Source organism: Camelus ferus, chromosome X (assembly GCF_009834535.1).
Source record: "Camelus ferus isolate YT-003-E chromosome X, BCGSAC_Cfer_1.0, whole genome shotgun sequence".
NCBI classification, from domain to species: Eukaryota; Metazoa; Chordata; class Mammalia; order Artiodactyla; family Camelidae; genus Camelus; species Camelus ferus.
Genome location: NC_045732.1, coordinates 23016893 through 23033170, shown reverse-complemented (window position 1 = coordinate 23033170; position 16278 = coordinate 23016893). Strand labels below are relative to the sequence as shown.

Genomic DNA, 16278 nt, shown 5'->3' with positions numbered 1-16278 from the left:
CAATGAAATATATATGGTCTTTTGGTTCAAATGATAATTATTTGAGACTTAGCTTTTAAAACAAACCCTAGGGGAGAAACTCAAAATATTATGTTTCTTTCTAGTCTACTTCATCAAGGCCTACATTTCAGAAACTACAGCACAATGTGATCTTTCTGTAACAATAACCACTGAATAATAATCACTCTGTCCTCAAAGGAGCCACTGACAAGAGTGGGTTTTGAGGATACTCGAAAAGATGTAGGCTGCTGCCCCAGGGGCCTCTGTCCCAGAACCCCAAGAATCATAGCTTGACATGATCTCTGATAAGTCACTTTACAGTTACTTATATAAGCCTCTGCCCCATGCAGAGAAGAGTCAACTAGTTCAAGGCCTTCAAACTGGGAAATATTTGCCACTTGAAGTATATGAGAACTTTCCAGGTGACTGAGTTTTAGGAACTTGGTTTCCAAACCTCAAATACCACATAAACTCTTTCTGGAAATAACCTGCCTGACGATGGCTCTGAGGTAAACAGGTCACGCTCAGTTCCCCTTGCCCATCTCCCCTTTCATAACAGCCCTTCTTCCACGTGACTAAACAAAGGTGTATCCCTCATCCACCCTGAATCTTAGCAGATTGTGTTACCTCAAAGTGTAAAAACCTCTAGGCACCAAACCAAAGATAATTCAGTGAAGTCCAACTCCTGAGGGAGTTCTCTGAGAGTTAAGCCAGTGTCAGCGAGGAAAAATAATTTTTTCTCTACCTTTCAAGGTTCTTGGCTGAGATTTCCCCTGTAATAAAAGACAGATTCACAGGAGATAAACAAACAGAAGTTTAATAACACGTATACTTCCTATATACATGGGAGAGACCCAGGGAAACTGAGTAACTCTCGAGACAAAATGGCCCAAGCGACCACCTTCAATACCATCTCCAGCAAAGGACAAAAGAACGATGCTGGAGGTGAGGGGAACCAGTTATGGGTAGTTATCAGGAAAAGCAGAGTAAACAGAAGTATGGCAGATTTAAGTTGTTGCCTTCTCCAAATGATAAGAGAGATTCTAGACATTTAGACGTTTTCTTCTTCCTGGTACAGGGAGGAAGACACCCTTATAAATGGAGATTTCTCCTTAAGTGTAAATGTCTCTTATAAAAGGGTAATTTCTACTTGGTTTTCAGAGCTTTGCCTATGTCTGCTAGTTCTTAAAAATAATCAGTCCAAAATAATTCTTATGCCAAAGAGGCATGTTGTGGGGGGTGCATATTCTGCTCCCCTCCACCAGCTTCTCAGATTGCTTAGGAGCACAAACCAAGGCTTTATTTCTAACTCCACACAGAAAAAGGTTCCTAAGCAAGCAAATTCAAAGATTCTCTCTCTCTTTTTAAATTGAAGTATAGTCAGTTTACAGCATTGTGTCAATTTCTGGTGTATAGCATAATGTTTCAGTTATGCATATACATACATAAATTCCTTTTCTATTCTTTTTCATTATGAGTTACTACAAGATATTGAATATAGTTCCCTGTGCTATACAGAAGAACCCTGTTCATCTATTTTATATATAGTAGTTAGTATCTGCAAATCTCGAACTCCCACTTTATCCCTTCCCACCCCTTTCCCACCCTGGTAACCATAAGTTTGTTTTCTATGTCTGTGAGTCTGTTTCTGTTTTGTAAATAAGTTCATTTGTGTCTTTTTTTTAGATTCCACATATAAGTGATATCACATGGTATTTTTCTTTCTCTTTCAAAGATTCTCTCTTGGAATAGATATAAGTGGTACAATAAGGGAACTACTGGTTAAAAAGTGTCAGCAGTTGGCTGGGGACAAGGGGGCAGGGGGGCAGGGAGGGTAACCATAACTTTCCAGAAAGAGATTGCTTACTCAAGCATTTTGTCAGGATTGTTTTTTACCTCCCAGGAAAGACTGTAACTACATTAGACATAAAAGTTCTATCCCAGACTAAATTTGGGACAATTTTCTCTCTCAAGACCTGAAAATAAGAGATCTTCTGGTAAAAGAAAAACATTGAGAGAAACAGCAACAGCAACTTATTTTATCCATGTGACAAACTGCTTTATCTAAGCATTAGAAGTGAGATAGTATTTAACATTTATTTGAACTGAAAAATAAAGGCAGATTTTCTTTAAGGATTTCCATCCCCCTTCACATAACGAACTCTTACTCCTCCTCAGCTCTCTGCTTCAATGTCACTTCCACAGGGAAGCCCTCCCAGACCACTCATCCACCTCCTATTATACATTCCACTAACACCTCTTTCACTGCACTCTTCCCAATTGTGATTTGCTATTTATCTGTGGAATTCTTTCAGATCTGTGTCTCATAATAGCGCAAGTTCATGAGGGCAAGAATCATGTCAGTTTTAGGTCCACCATTGACTGGTGAGCAGGGAGAGGGTTAATATTTTCCACAATTCTTTAAAACTTAGATTTGGCTGATTGGTTTGACAATGACTGGCTGTGCCATGAGGTATAGAGCAGGCACTTTTCATTAACTGAATGAGCTAAATGAGCTGTGCTGGGATTTCAAAGCAATAAAAATAGATTTATAGTATGTACATGATACACAGTACATGAAAAAGCATGTCTTTGAATGAAATAATGCCATTTGCAGCAACATGGATGGACCTAGAGATCCTCATACTAAGTGAAGTAAGTCATAGAAAGAAAAATACCATATGATAGATTTTCCGGTCAAGATGGTGCAGTGGTAGGACAATGAGCTCGCTTCTCCTCGCGACTACAACAAAACCACAACTGAATGCTAAACAGTCATCGAAAAAAAGGCTGGAACCTAGCAAAAAAGATCTTATGCAACTGGAAACATAAAGAGGGAACCACAGCAGGATGGTAGGAGGGGCGTGTTCACAATATAATTGGGCCCCACAAGCTGAAGATTAGTTAAGTCACAGAGGCTCTCCCACAGGAGTGAGAGCTCTAAGCCCCATGTCAGGCTTCTCAGGTTGGGTCCGGCCATTGGGAAGAGAAGGGGACCCCAGGACACCTGGTTTTGAAGGCCAGGGGGCTTAGTGCCGGTAGCCCCACAGGACTGGGGGAAATGGAGACTCCATTCGCTTGGGAAGCATACACGGAAACTTGTGTGCACCAGGTCCAAGGGCAGAGGCAGTGACTTCATAGGAACCTGGGCCAGGCCTGCTTGCTGGATTTAGAGGGTCTTCTGGGCCGTAGGGGACGGCTGTGGCTCACCCAGGGGACAAAAAGCTGGTCACAGACATTCTGGGAGCGTTCATCTACATGAGCTTTCCTGGAGGCTGACATCTTGATTGGATCATTAGCACTAGGACCTATCCCCACCCAACAGCCTGTAGGGAAGCCTCAGGCCAAGCAACAGACAAGGTGGGAACACAGCCACATCCATCATCAGACCTCCTAAACCACAAAGGCCTTTGGATACAGCCCTACCCACCAGAGGTCCAGGACCAAGCTTCACCCAGCAGTGGGCAGGCACCGCTCCTCCTGCCAGGAAACCTGCATAAGCCTCTAGTCCAGCCTCACCCACCAGGCACAGATACTAGAAATAAGAAAACAACTATCCCAAAGCCTGTGGAAGGAACCTACAAACACATAGAAAGATAGATGATATGAGGTGGCAAAGGAATATCTCCCAGGCCAAGCCACAAGATAAAATCCCAGAAGAGGAAATAAGTGATGAGGAGACAGGCAATTTACCTGAGAAGAGTTTAAAGTAATGATGGCGAAGATGTTCAGAGAACTCAAGAGGAGTACAGATGCACAGAGTGAAGTCTTTAGCAAAGAGTTGGAAAATATAAATAACATCCAAACAGAGTTGAAGAATAAAATCACTAAAATGAACAACACACTAGAAGGAAGCAAAAATAGACTAAATGAGGCAATGGAATAGATCAGTGAGCTAGAAGACAGATTAGTGGAAATCACTACTGAAGAACATAAAAAAAGAAAAAAGAATAAAAAGGAATGAGGATAGTTTAAGAGAACTCTGGGACAACATGCAGCACACTAATATTTGCATTATAGGGGCCCCAGAAAGAGAAGAGAGAGAGAAAGGACCTGAGAAAATTTTTGGAGAGATAATCACTGAAAAATCCCCCAACTTGGGAAAGGAAACAGTCACCCAAGTCCTGGAAGCACAGAGAGTACCACACAGGATCAACCCAAAGAGGAACACACCAAGGCACATAGTCATCAAATTGACAACAATTAAGGATAAGGAGAAAATATTAAAATTAGCAAGAGAAAAGCAACAAGTAACATACAAAGGAACTCCCATTAGGTTATCAGCTGATTTTTCAGCAGAAACTCTACAGCCAAGAAGGGAGTGGCACGATATATTTAAAGTGATGAAAGGGGAAAACTTACAACCAAGAATACTCTATCCAGCAAGGCTCTCGTTCAGACTTGATGAAGAAATCAAAAGCTTCACAGATAAACAAAAGCTAAAAGAATCAGCACCACCAAACCAGCTTTACAACAAATGTTAAAGAAACTTCTCTAGTCACCAAACCATAAGAAAAGAGAACAAAAAAGAAGAAAGAGGGAAAAAAAGACCTACAAAAGATTGCTTTGGCTGTTCGGGGTCTTTTGTGGTTCCTTATAAATTTTGGAATTGTGTGTTCCAGTTTTGTGAGGAATGTTGCGAGTATTTTGATGGTGCTTGCGTTGGATCTGTGGATTGCTTTGGGTAGTGTGGCCATTTTGATAGTGTTGATTCTTCCAATCCAAGAGCACGAGAAATCTTTCCATTTCTTTGTGTCATTTTGGCTTTCGGAGTATAGGTAACTTCCTTGGTTAGGTTTATTTCTAGGTATTTTGTTGTTTTTGATGTAATGGAAATGTTTCTGCCGGTTATAAAATTCTGCTTTTTGAAGTGCAAAAAAATAAAGTGAGTGAAGGGCCGCAAATGGCAAAGTATCCTTCTTTCTTATGGTGAGCTGTATTCCATTACATATATGTGTGCTGCATCTCCATTATCTGTTCAACTATTGATGTGCACTTAGGATGCTCCCATATCTTGGCAATTATAAATAATGTTGCTGTTAACAGCAGGGTGTATGTATCTTTTTGAGTTAATTCTTATTTTGTGGTTGGCTTTATTCCTTTGATAACTATGTAAATTAAAAAAGCTAAAGCTCTAAACGTTCCTAGAAACAATGAACAGTACATATATGTAAATTTAAAAAATATGTGCAGTAAAAAAAAAAAAAAGAAATGAGCTATCAAGCCATGAAAGACATGGAGGAAACTTGAAAGACCTATTACTAAATGAAAGAAGCCAGTCTGAAAAGGCTACAAACTGTACGATTCCAACCAAATGACATTCTGGAAAAGGCACAGATACAGAAACAATACAAAGATTGTGGTTTCCAGGGGAGAGGGAGGGAGGGAGGAATGAATAGATGGAGCACAAGGGATTTTTAGGGCAATGAAATTATTCTGTATGATACTATAGTGGTGGCTACATGTCATTATGCATTTGTCAAAACCCATAGTATGTACAACATCAAGAGTGAACCCTAATGTGAACTACGGACTTTGGTTGATAATAATGTGTCCATGTTGGTTCATCGATTGTACCAAATATGCCACACTGATGAGGGATGTTGAGGGTAGAGGAGTATGTATGTGTGGGTGGGAAGGGCTATGTGGGAACTCTATTTTCTGCTCAACTCTGCTGTAAACCTGAAACTGCCCTAAAAAATAAAGTCTATTATAAATTTTTAAAAAATACCATATGATATCATTTATATTTGGAATCTAAAAAAATAGATACAAATGAACTTATTTACAAAACAGAAACAGATAGACATAGTAAACCAACTTATAGTTACCAAAGGGGAAAGGGTTGGGGAGGGTAAATGAAGAGTTTGGGATTAGCAGATAGAAACCACTATATATAAAATAAACGATAAGGACCTACGGTAGAGAACAGGGAACTATACTCTGTATCTTTTAATAACATATAATGAAAAGAACATATATATATATATATATATATATATATATATATATATATATATATATATGTATTATGTATATACACATAACTGATTCACTATTCTGTACACCAGGAACTAACACAACATTGTAAATCAACTATACTTCAATTAAAAAATCATGTTCTTTGCAACTATTTAATCTATGATTTTAAAAATATAAAATGTCAATTGAAATATGCAAGAGAAAATTTAAAACTTAAATTTTTAAAAGACAAAATAAAATATGTGAGGGGGTACATAGTTGTTCAAAATTCTTTTTGGGCATATGCGAACAAAAATGCTTGAACGAAACTGAAACAGGACAATCACTGCAGTAACACAGGACTCCCACTTCTACTCTTCCTGGGTGGACATCAGCCAGCATCTGCCTCAACACACTTGGTGATGGGGAAATGACTACCTACCTACATGGTAGCTCAAAGTGTTGCTGGAAAGTTCCATTGGTAAAAAAGTTCAGCGAGCCTGGGGTCAAAGCTGTCTCTTTGTTGTTTCCATTCACCCAACTGTGGCCTTAATTCTGCCACTGGAGCTGGAATACCCCCTTATTCACTGAGCCGGCTTTTGATGATCCCAAGATAGACACATCCGATATCCAGCCCTTCAAAAATTCTTTATTATATATAATTTCTTGGTGGGGCACCATCCTTCTTTGAAGATCTCCATTCTCCTTCACCTAATTAATCCCTATTTTTCCTCAGCAATCAGGTTAAATGTTACTTCAGGCACCTCCAAACTATTTATTCATTTTCTACATGGGGAAAAGGCGCAGGCAGAGGGTAAAATATACAGCCTGTCCTTATACAGCTTGGCCTTTAAAAAAAATTCTGTTAACCATCACTTACACCTACACTTCATTGGCTGAGATGTGTCACAAGGCAACTCTTGGTGGCAAGGGAGGCTGGGACTTTCAGTATGTTACTTTCTGATTACTCTTGCAGAAAAGGTCATGGGTGTAATGTTAGCAAAGTGATAAATCATATTTTGGAAAAATAACAAGCTATAGTTTTAGACATAATTTGGAACACTACAAGGTAAACTAAATAACCAGCTAAAAAGTAGTTACCAAAACAAAATAAACCTTTGACACTGTGTAAAGTTACACAACTTCCTAACTGGGTTAAAGCAAAAATATAAACAGTTCACCAAAAAATGCAGACGCTCAATAAAATAAAAAGTGGTATATATGACCTGACATTGCTTTCTTCTTAAAAATTTCCAATGACTTCTCTTTCCACTCCCAATTCAACCACCCTATCCCAAAATGTTAAAGGGTTGTGACGTTCATGTTTTCTATTCAGCACGTTAAGTCAGAAATTCTAAAAACACATTTTTAATTGTGGATTATACCATTACATGACTTTGTCTACAAAGCAATTTGATTTTTTAAGGCAACTTAATTTTAAAAACACTTACACAAGTGTTCAGTTGATTACGATTAAGACCATTTTCTTCTGGTGAATCAGCATGATTTCTTCATCAACTTAAGCACTTTGTGAAACATTGGCAGTTTCATTTCCTGCTAGGGAAACAGTGTCTTCAGAACTCAGATAAATCTTTGCTACTTTGCTTCAGTACTGAAAATAAACAAAAAAAAAAAACATATGAAACACATTGATGCATATTTGGGGAATAGTATCTTTAATACATTTTCAGGATTATTTAAAGGTTAAGAAGGGGATTATTTGGTCTGATTGAAAAAATATATCTTCTAATGTGAGTATTTATATGGAAGATCACTTTTGAAGCTGTGTGGCAGATGCTGTTGGATTTGTGCCTGAGTTCTTTCTTTTTATAAAAATTAGAATCACATCATCATCACAATCTACACTCTCCCAACCTGGACTTTCAGGGTGAACTCTGGGGCAACTCCAGTGGTAAAAGCCCCAACTCTCCCAGTGTATGTTGTATACAAAATCCTAACAATTTTTAGGAAAGTTTTTCATTATTAGTGTTTTGTTTTAGAAAAAGTCCAAAAGAGGATATGGTGAAAAGTCTACAGGATACAGAAGATGAGAAGGAGACAGCATTTAAAAACAGAATCACATGATTTGCAAGCAGGGAAAGAGCAAGGGGGAAATAAAAGAGGGGTTGTGAGACATCGCAGAGAAAATGTGCTGAGTGGCAAGAAAAGAGAGGCGAGCACCATAAAGAACATTTTTTGAAGGGTCAATATAGGGGTCAGTATCACATGATCTTAACGCAGCATCCTGAAGACAGTGCAAGGGGACTACATATAAGGTTGTTTAGTTTCTGGGTTTTTTTTTTTTTAATGGAACAGTCCAGATTTTTAGTTTTCTGTCTAGAAAACAAAAATTCAGAACTGAAATTATCATGGCCTGTAGTGGCTCCAGTCTTTGCCCAACCAACTCCCCATTTCCCTTCTTTTGTTCATTTGCAGAACTCCCCTTCTACTAGACTCCATGGTCCTGGTGTCCTGGTAAGATTATCAGCCATGATGCCCTGCTCCTCTCTAAGCTCCCCTCATGCCAGGACTTGGCTCAGGGCTGGGTATACCCGGGTTTCAAGGCTCCTACTAGTTCACAAGCTGGAGGCTGTAGCCTGGGGCTGTCGGCTGCCATCTGCCCTGAAGGAGTACCTGCTGCAAAACGCAGCCGAGGCCTTGGGAGTCAGGCCAAGCACTGAGGTAACAGCACAGCAGTTTGAGATGTTCTTCCTCATTGGAATTCCTGCTCATTCTCTGTCCTTGAACTCTCAGCTCCATGGTCCACCCTAGTCTATGGGGATCAGTCTCCCCAGGAACCACAGCCCCCACTTACAGGCTGCCTCATATTCCTCAATCTACCCCACGGGGGGAGCTCTTCTCCCCACCTAGGTCCTAAATAGCTTGGTAGCAAGTCATGTTAGGGTTCCTTCCCCCCACAAAACCAGCCTGGCATATAGTAGGGTAAAAGGTAAGACTTGTTCAATTCAATTCTTTTCTTGTGACAGAAAGTATACTGAAACCAGAATGTTTTTCTAATAAGTGAGCACACTAGGTGGCTGCTTAAGAAACATTTACCGGGCCAAACTTACATTATCTTGTTTAATCCGCACAACCAACCTGAGAGGTGGATGTTTAAGTTTATGACCTTGGAATTTTGAACTAAGTTATAAATTGCAATGAAAGTCCCTCTGCCTCCAAATTCTGCATAAGAAAAGCCGTCCATAACGCCTCCTTTTCACCCCTTCCCCCTAACCAACAAGCAAACTTGCACTGTCTAGTTATTCCTGGTATCTCAGGGATAAAGGACGTCCAAGGACAAGGACTTATAAGCTGAATAAACTGGGACAAATTATCCACTTGTTTCATCAAATACATTTCCCAAGCAACAAAACATGTGATGCAGCATAGGAAAAACTAACCACTCATGAAGATAACACAGTTTCTGAGAGAGCCTTGGGCCAACCTTAATAACTGCCTCCACAGGAGAGGCCTCCATTCGGAGAACGGAGGGAGGGGCGACAAGCCAGTTGTTGAACTGGGACCTTCTAGAACCGCAGCTGTGACCCTTAACAAGATAGCTGACCTGGGCCTTTCATTTCCTTGACTTCATTTATGCTTTTGATTCTAAAGTTGCAAATAACAGGAAATGAACCACAGTGTTAGCCAGTTAACATCAAAGGTAGAAGGAGACAGGGAGGCCAACTGTGAAAAAGAATTTAAAAAGTAAACATTCCAGTGAGTCACAAGCATTCAATACTCACTAGAACCACAAGAAGCAGTCTGTGTGGGAACCTATAAGTGGACACTCCAAGGAAGAGCAGACCTGGAGCTCTTTGGAAAGTATAAATTTGCATACAAATGTGAGAAATAAAACGTTAGCCATAGTGAGGGAAAATATTTATAAGATGAAAAAATGATTCTGAATGGAACTTAATTTGCAGGTATACTGATTTCCAGCCCACACATGCTACCCATTTGTTCTTTTTGGGGCAAAGAATAATCCTCGAGGGATACTTGCTCTTATATTTTTCAGACCATAAATATCACAGATTATGTGGTACTTCAGTTTTGAAATGAAAGTTTGTGTCTTAATAAAAATGGTAAATTTATAAATCATAGTGCTCTTTGGCACCGTGGTTCCCAGCCTTGGGGAACCTTACAAAAATACTGATGCCTGCGTTCCTCCCACCCAAGATTCTGATGTCACTGGTCTGAGTGCAGCCTGGACATGGGAATTTTAAAAATCACCTCATGTGATTCAAATGTGTGGTTAAGGGTGAGAACCAGTGTCCTCAGGATTGCTTAGAAAGCAAGGCAGCTGCTCAGAGAAGGAAGGGAATTTCTTGAGGTAGGTCGAATCCACAGTCCGGATTCCATCTCCCTTAGCTTAGTACCCTCCACCCCAGCTGTATCCTCAGAGGGCTACTACTCCAAGAAATCTGGGCATCAAAAAAACACCCTTTAATTTTCCCATTCTTTCAAATGTCTGGGAGAAAAAGGTATAAGGGAAAACTTCCATGGCTGGCATCTGTCGTACTGGTTTTACTCATGCCCACTTAGGCTGAGTTTGAATCAAAAGAAAAAAGTTCAAAGTTAAGACTGTTAAGAGACGGGACCCTGCCTGTGTGTGTTTTAACAACAATCAGAGAAATCTGGTGTAAAGGTGTAGCACAGCAGTGCTTGACATCAAACATCGCTACCACCGTCTGAACAGAAGGCCATGTAGCTTTAGCCATAAAACTACTCATGTAATGGTGCACATGCAGGGCCTTTGGTTTCTGTCTAGTTTTATTTCACCTAACAGTTAAAGGCAGTGAAGCCAGAAAAAAGTGATCTCTAACTCCCTATCTCTGAGAACTCATTCTAGTAAAGGAAAATGAGGTTTAAAGAGAGGAAGTCAAAAATAGTATAAAGAAGTGAAAATCAGATGGAAAATGAAGACATATTTTTGAGTCTGATCTCAAAATGAAAGGCTCATAGCTGTGACTTCGCTATAACTTCATTTTGATAATTTCAATTTGATATAAATTCTGCTCCACCCTTTTTTTCTCGATGTCTGCCAAAAATATTGGTATTTCCTTGATGTACACTTCTGAATCTGCAAAGAGATAAAGATTTACATACCTCTGGGTTAAAACTGAAAGAGGGAAACAGTATGGAAGTTCCTCAAAAAATGAAAACTAGAACTACCGCGTGATGCAGCAATTCCCCTTCTGGGTATTTATCCAAAAGGGTTGAAAGCAGGGTCTCAAAGAGATATTTGTACTCTCACATTCATAGCAGCATTATTCACAACAGCATGAGGTGGAAGTAACTCAAATATCCATCGATGGATGAACGGATTAACACAATGTGGTACCTATGTACAGCGGAATATTATTCAACCTTAAAAAGGAAGAGAATCTTGTCACATTTTACAACATGGATGAACCTCAAGGATATTATAAGTTAAAAAAGCCAGTCACAAAAGACAAATACTTTATTAATATGAGGTATCTATTTAGTCAAACTCATAGAAACAGAAAGTAGAATGGTGATTTCCAGGGGTTGTGGGGAAGGAGAAAAAGGGAGTTGTCATTTAATGGGAATTATAGAAGAGCAAAACTTGTTATCCCAAAAAGTGGATTATTTTGAGCTAAAAACAAGAAGGGAAGGGCCTAGAGATCAGAGTCTGCTGTGTCCCATTGTCCCTGTCTGCCCCAGCAAACATTGTTTATGAAACATCTGCTTTTCCATCTCCAATGTGCATTGTCTTCCTCACCTTTGAAGTCCCAAACCACTACCCGCAACATCCTCTTTTGTCTTTAGCTGAAGATGATACTTAAGGTGAGGGCTTAGGCCATTTTGGGTAGTGATTCAGCTTTCCTGCGTCTCTCCCATGTATATTATGTTATTAAACTTCTGTTTAATTTTTTCCTATTAATCCGTCTCCTGTCAATTTAATTCTTAGACCAGCCAGAAGAACCAGGAAGGGCAGAGGGAAATTTCTTCCCAATAGTAAAGTTTTAGTTCTGCAAGATGAAAAAGTTCTAGAGATCTTTTTCATATCAATGTGAATGTATTTACTACTACTAAACTGTACACTTAAAAATGGTTAAGATGGTACATTTTATGTGTTTTTTACCACAACTTTTTAAAATCTTGGTTTCAAATATCAGAAACAGAATCTGGGTAATTTAAAGGAAGAAAATTTGGAAGCCAATTTGATCACTCATGGATCAAATCTGAGAAGGCTGAAGATCCAAACTTTGCCTGTAAGAACAAGAAAGACTGGGTATCAGGAAATTGACTGTTCCCTTGAAGTTGGGGAGTTCTATGGGTTCTTTTGACCGGGAAGCATCCAGTAATAAATCTCAGGTTTGTAAATATCATAAAAAGAAAAACTAAAAGAGGAAGACTGAGCAAAAGGAAGTCAAAGCTTTAGGCAGCAGGTGCACTCCGTTCTAAATTAGGACGGGAACAGTCGTGCAAATGCAGACTCTGAAACAATGAACGGCAGAGGACTCAACAGCACTCTGAAAAGGTATTCCATTGTGATGGAAGTATTTTGATCTAAGTCTGAGCCTGTTCTCAGCGTATTAAAAAAAAAAGTCTCTCTTTGGTGGGAACCAAAAACAAAATCTGATTCATATTGAATTTTTTCCCAAAAGTTACACAAAGGGAAATAATAATGCCAAGTGTGAGAATTGAAGTGGAAATCAGATCTCAGCCCAGCCAGAACAACCAATGGGGACAATAGACAATAACTGTGACTCTAATGAAATTCATTTCTCAGCTGAAGGCACTGGGGCGATGTTTCTCTTGCTCTATTCTTAGTACTAAATCTAACTTTTTCCCTTTCAGGGAAACAGCTCTCTCCAGTTTGAAACAATAGATATTCACACTGCATTCCACATTTTCTGGGTTCTCAGTGCTGCCTCAAATGTCATGACCTCCTCTCTCCCACCTCGATATTTCCCCTCCGGCAGGAGGTCACAGCTGTTTATAGAACATGAGAGTGTAGAGTATCACAAATGTACGCAATAGGAGCAGTAGTGATAAAGTGAGGGAAGGCTCAAAAGCTATACCTTACTCATCTTGTCCTCTCCAGTGCTATGCTGCCATTTGCTGGCATTCAGTAAATTTTGTTGGCTGGGTAAGACAGATAAATTTCATATCTTTATACACATGAAAAGGAGCTTAAAGTTTTAAAGTAAAAGTGGTTGTTGCACTCCAACTGCTCAATAAATGCTAAGGCAATGTGTGGTTGAATGAATTGGATTTCCTAGTGACCATGCCCATTGCTGCCTTTTAGGCAGTTGTGGTGCAGGGCCTAGCTGCCTACCAACTATCTACTCTCCAGTTCTCTCCCAAATGAAAAGAACCCCAGTTTTTCACTTGGCGTATTGCTTACCAGCTAAAAGACTACATTTGTCAGACTCCACTGTAGCTAGGTTAAGTTACAGTTAACAAGTAAGCTTAAGTAATGGGTGGAAGTTCTGGGAAGCCTTGGAAGGGAGGTGGCATGTGCACCTTCCTCTCTTCTTCTATTCTGCTGCTTGGAACTATGATGTGATGGCTGGAGCTCCAGCAGCCATCTTAGACCATAAGGATGAAGACTATATCCTAAAGATGACAGAGGGGAAAGCTGAAGGTGGCCTGAGTCCCTATGACCATGGAGCTGGCACACTAGCTCTGGACTACTTACTTCTAAACTTCTTTTGAGAAATAAACTTCTGTATTTTTAGCCACTAGTTTTAGGGTCTCTATTAGTCACAGCTGAGCCCAATCCTAAGTGATACAGCTATGGTCTCAGAAAATAAAGAACTAGGGAAGAGGTTTTAGACCCTCCCCTTTTTCTCCTTAAGACATCAGACTCAGTTTAGGGAGGGTACCAGTCCTCTACCTCACAAAGATAACCTACCTTAGATTGTTTTCATGATCTCTTCCTGTGTAACTGCAAAGGTAGTTTAACCTGACTGGTAGTCTCCTGACTCCTCTCCCTGTTCCTAGAAGCCAGTGCTGCCATGGTGCTTACCAAAGACTCCTCTTGGTTCCTCTGCCTCCCTCACTCCTGACCTCTTCTAGGCCTGTCTTCTCCATACAACAAAACTGTCCAACACCCTCTTGTAATCTGATTAAACCAGTTCACAATGAGAGTGAATGACTAACAGTCTTCATCTGGGGAGAAAGGTAGGCGAGCACACATTCTACGAGCATATAATTCAGAATACATTTGTAACAGGTCGGGGAAAGTGAGAGTAGAACATGGTTGTAAAACGGCTTGTGAGGCCACACAGGCAGTGAGGCGCAGGCCTGGGACCTGAATCCAGGCCTTCTAGCTCCTCGTTCAGTGTTCTTTCCTTCAAGCCAAGGGGTCAGGCATGTTGGGTATGCTACTACCAAGTCCAGGGTCACCACAAAGAGCATGTGGAGAGTTAAGACATGTGCCTTAGGAGCTTTGCCAAGTTAGAATCTGCTGGCAGACCCAAAGCCACAGGAGTGGAAAGTACACGGGGAGGATAACAGGCTGAACTTTCAATGTGAAGGCTCTCAGTGGCACATGATAAAAAGAGAAGAGGCTCCCATTGTGTGCACGTGACTTCTCTTGCATGGCTCTTAAATGGAAGTCTTCTGAGGAAGAGATGAAACTGTCCAGAAGGCATCACCATTGCTTCTTCCAGGGCTGAATTTCTGGTATGGGTCCCATATCTTCTTGGTGATATTCAGAAATAACAGATAATATAGAAATCATTTTTTAATGTGGTAAAACTGACGTAACATAAAATTTATCAATTTAACCAATTTTAAGTGTACAGTTCAGTGTCATTAAATACACTCACCTTGTTGTACAACCACCACAACCATCCATCCATAGAACTCTTCATCTTCCCAAACTGAAACTCTCCTGATTTTAACACTAAGCCCCCATTCCCTTCTCTGCAGCCCCCCAACAATCACCAACCTACTTTCTGTCTCTGTGAATTTGACTACTCTACATGCCTCATATAAGTAGAATCATATGGCACCTGTCCTTTTGTGTCTGGCTTATTTCACTTAGCATAATGTCTTCAAGGTTCATCCATGTGATAGCATGTGTTGGAATTTCATTCTTTCTAAGGCTGAATAATGTTCCATTGTATGTATATATAGGAATTGTTTTTAAAGAAAAGATACAAACATACATATGGACATAACAAAGCCACTGAAGAGGTCTGCTACTGTATAAGGGGGTTGAATTTGGAGTCAATGGTTCATGCAGTGAGTAGAGAAGGAGCTGTTAGCCTTGCCATATATCAGGTGCCAGTGAAGACAGCAAATACAATGTGGGCCCGTCCTCCAAGACAGCTCACAGTCGATCAGGCAGGCAGACACAAGTAGCTAGCTTTCCATGGCAAACATTATGTCAAAACAGAGGCACAACAGATGAAATCTCCCTGGGAGGCATCAGAATGAGCATAGTTGACCTTTGACTAGGCCCTTGAAAACAATGAAGATGGGGATATCTGGACTGTTGATCTCAGTGGCAGAGCTGAAAATCTCACAGGTGATACGTGGGGTTTCCATTGCAATGGCAGTAAAACAAATTACCCCAAAACATGGGAGCGGAAAAACAACCATTTATTTATGCTCAAGGATTCTGTGAGTCGTCAATTCCAACACACCTCATCAGGGACAGGTTGTTGCTGCTCCACTATGTCTCAGCTGGAGGACTTGATGGAGGGCTTACTCACATGTCCAACAGTTGATGCTGGCTGTCTGCCAGACTGCGGCTGGAACTGTCAGTGGAACACCTATACGTGGTCTCTCCATGCAACTCTGGCTTCCTCACAGCATGGTGACTGGGTTCTGAGGGCGAGCATAGCAAAGTAATCAGCTGGAGGCCCCATCGCCTTCTATGACCTAACCTCAGAAGTCATGCAGCTCATTTCTGCTGCATCCAATTTGATATGAGGAAATCACTAAGGTTGGCCCACTTTCAAAGGGAAGAGAATTAGATTCTTTTGGTGGGAGGACAGTCAGGTTCTACAAGAACATGTGGAACCAGAAATATTGCTGTGGCCATATCTGATCATAGCAGGTTTGGTACATGCCTGATGTTGGAACTATCTTGGCATGGGGACTCCCTCTGGGACAATGGCTGAGTCCATGAGTAGAAACCAGCTACCTGAATATTAACAGTCGCAATCTTGGGCCACCACTCCAGCTCTGGCAATGACTAATTTCAGTAGTGACCAGGTGGTAATGACCACATGTCTGCCTTTCATTTAGGACTGACCAATTCAGATCTTGTAAACCCCTGAGGTTCTTGAATATAGTTTGGTGGGGGGTTTGAGAGAGAGGGTACAATACTGG

The 16278-nt window shown here is 40.5% G+C and overlaps 1 long non-coding RNA gene across 1 annotated transcript; it reads right to left on the bottom strand.

The window, feature by feature from the left end:
- Positions 1-539: 539 nt before the first annotated feature.
- LOC116662073 lies at positions 540-15864 on the bottom strand. Its single transcript, XR_004318067.1, has 3 exons — positions 15657-15864; positions 7413-7573; positions 540-773 (listed from the first exon to the last, which is right to left on the bottom strand). It is a non-coding gene; the product is annotated as an uncharacterized LOC116662073 (long non-coding RNA).
- Between the last annotated feature and the right edge of the window lie 414 nt (positions 15865-16278).